This window comes from Carlito syrichta, unplaced genomic scaffold, assembly GCF_000164805.1.
Source record: "Carlito syrichta isolate Samal-C Ts95f unplaced genomic scaffold, Tarsius_syrichta-2.0.1 Scaffold304598, whole genome shotgun sequence".
Taxonomy (NCBI): Eukaryota; Metazoa; Chordata; class Mammalia; order Primates; family Tarsiidae; genus Carlito; species Carlito syrichta.
Window position 1 is genome coordinate 371,471 of NW_007248694.1, and position 2,874 is coordinate 374,344.

General features: G+C 43.5%; 1 protein-coding gene across 3 annotated transcripts in view; it reads right to left on the reverse strand.

Annotated features, from left to right (window-relative positions):
• Positions 1-2,874, reverse strand: part of PPP1R8 (protein phosphatase 1 regulatory subunit 8) — a 29,472-nt gene that overhangs the window by 17,308 nt on the left and 9,290 nt on the right. The gene's annotated exons all lie outside the window — the stretch shown is intronic.

The following is a 2,874-nucleotide window of genomic DNA, read 5'->3' on the forward strand; positions in this document are numbered from 1 at the left end:
CAAAAAAAAAAAAAAAGAAATGAAAATGGCACGGGGTTCATGTGTTACAGTGAGAAAGAAAACTCCTTCAATGAGCCTGAATCTCTTCAGTGGATTTCTTACACATCTTCAGACCTGTTGTTCCCCTAATAACAAATACCACTCCCTGTTCTCTGCTGCCAGACAGGCTTGGCTCCTTTCTGGGTCCAACAGGAATGGCTCTAGCCCAGCAGAAGCCATGCCTCCCAACCCAGTCTCCAATCCCCTATCAAAGGAACATAGGACTTGCTAGCCTAGTGGCAGTTACACTTCAGTTTTCCCCAGGACAAGAAAAGGAGCTTGGCTGAAACAGGTGTAATGTCAATGCCAAGGCGAGCCAAAATCCTACTATTCTGAAAATTTTCCCATGTCAGCATTCTGCATGTTATGAAACAGAGAGAAAATGTTAAGTATTTGTGAGTCAAGGCTCTCAAAGTCCCTTATATAAGCAGATTAGGGTGGTGTGTGTGTGGTAGTGTGTGTGTGTGTGGGGGGGTTGAAGATGAGGAGGCCAGGAAGCAGGTTCCGTTATATTTTACACTCTATTTATATATGGGCAAAATGAACAAACTTCAGGGCTCCATGCAGTCAAGTCTCAACTGCATATCTGTGGAGTATCTTAGAAAGTTTAAAGTCTTATTAGTGTAGTAGTTCATGAAATTAAAACTGGTATTCAGGGCGGGAAAAAAAACTGGTATTCAGTCAAAGCAAAATGTAGCTGGGATAAACAACTTATTGTAAATAACTAAATTTTCCTCAAAATAAGTATTTTTATAATGTTCTGCATCATTGCTCTACTACATTAATGGCTTCTGCTTAAGTGGGAGCACAATTTTTCATGGTCCTATAAACCCTCGAATACAAGCGGTCTTTAGTTTTTTTTCTGGGTGCCTTTTTTATTCTCTATACAGATGCTCCTCGGCTTAAAATGGGGTTGCGTCCCAATAAACCTATCATAAATTGAAAATATCATAAGTCAAAAATGTCTTTTAAAGAATGTGGTCAAGACCATGGACTGCAAAAGTCCTAACTCAAGCACAATAGCTATTACCGGCTTGCTGCCTTCATGCTGGGCAATTATCTTGAGTTTCATCTCAAGAGTAATTTCTGGCCGAGTACAGCAGCTCATGCCGATAATCCCAGCACTTTGGGAGGCTGAGGTGAGAGAATTGCCTGTGATCGTGTGGCTCACTAGGACCTGCGTCTTGCTGCTACTGCCTGGCATTACAAGAGAATAACTATCATACTGCATATCGCCAGCCTGGGAAAAAAATCAAAATTCAAAGTTTCTACTAAACACATCCTATTTCCACACCATCATAAAGTCAAGTCAAAATCAGGGATCATCTGTATATGCCTTTTTTGGGGGTTAAGAAACTGGGTCAGCCGGGCTCAGTGGCTCAGCCTGTAATCCTAGCACTTTGGGAGGCTGAGGTGAGGGGACTGCCTGAGTCCATGGGTTCAAGACCCGCCTGGGCAACTTGGTGAGACCTCATCTCTACAATAAAACCAAAAATTAGCTGGGCGTGGTAGCGCATGCCTGTAGTTCCAGCTACTTGGAAGGTTGAGGCGGAAGGATTGCCAGAGCCCAGCAGGTCAAGGCTGCAGTGGCCGGAAGCAGCCACTGCACTCCAGTCTGGATGACAGAGTGAGACTCCAACTCAAAAAAAAAAAAAAAAAAAAAAGAAACTGGGTCTCATTCTGTCATTTAGACTGGAGTACAGTGTGATCATAGGACACTGGAGCCTGAAACTACTAAACTGAAGTGATCCTCTCACCTCAGCCTCTGAGTAGATGAAATTACAGGCATGTGCCACCACACCCAGCTTGTAAGTGCTTATTGTCTCCTCTTGGAAAGTGTTTCCCAAAGCCCTCTTCTCTCCATAGTCAGTTATCAATTACTTTAGGAAATAGGAGACTCAAAGAAATAGAAAAGGGCAGATTTAAAAACCAAACACAATGGCCAGGCACAGTGGCTCATGCCTGTAATCCTGGCACTTTGGGAGGCCAAGATGGGAGACTTGCTTGAGCCCAAGAAATTGAGAACAGCCTGGGAAACACAATGAGACTTTGTCTCTTAAAAAATAAATTAATTAATAATAAAGATAAGTCAGGCTTGGTGGCTCAGCCTGTAATCCCGCGCTTTGGGAGGCTGAGGTGAGCGGACTGCCTGAGCCCGCAGGTTCGCGACCCGCCTGGGCAACTTGGCGAGACCTTTAATAAATCAAAAATTCAGCCAGGCATGGTAGCGCATGCCTGTAATTCCAGCTACTCAGAAGGCTGAGGCGGAAGGATCACAGGAGCCCAGCATGCCGAGGCCCATAAAATCATGAAGAGAAGACCTAAAAATTCACATATGACATCCACTCAACTCCTCATTGACTCACTTAACAAATGTTGATCTGGCACTCCTTATATGCTAGGTAGTAGTTGGGCAATAAAATAGTCAAACCCTGAGTATTATCACTTTCCGTTTCCAAAGGGGCTTGAAGAAGCTGTGGTCATGGAGACTGGGATTTGGATGAAGAAGGTCCATGAGTTGAACAGGGAAGAATAGCCATGGAAGCCACAGTCCTGCTGACTCCTGGATGACACTGAAACCTTTTCTTGTAGCTTGGCCTTTGTATGCCTGCTGGTTATGGGCAGACAGAACAATAAGAAGCTTGTTCACTATCTAACTCTGAGCCAGGACATGCCTTTCAGCTCTAGAAGCTTGAGTATCGCAGGCAACTTTTTGGCAGTCTCTCCCTTGTTATACATATGGGTAAAGCTATGTTAATTCTTCCTATAAAGACAGTATAAAAACAACAAACAATGTGATTATGTAATTAGATCTTCACAAAATCTTTTCTGTAA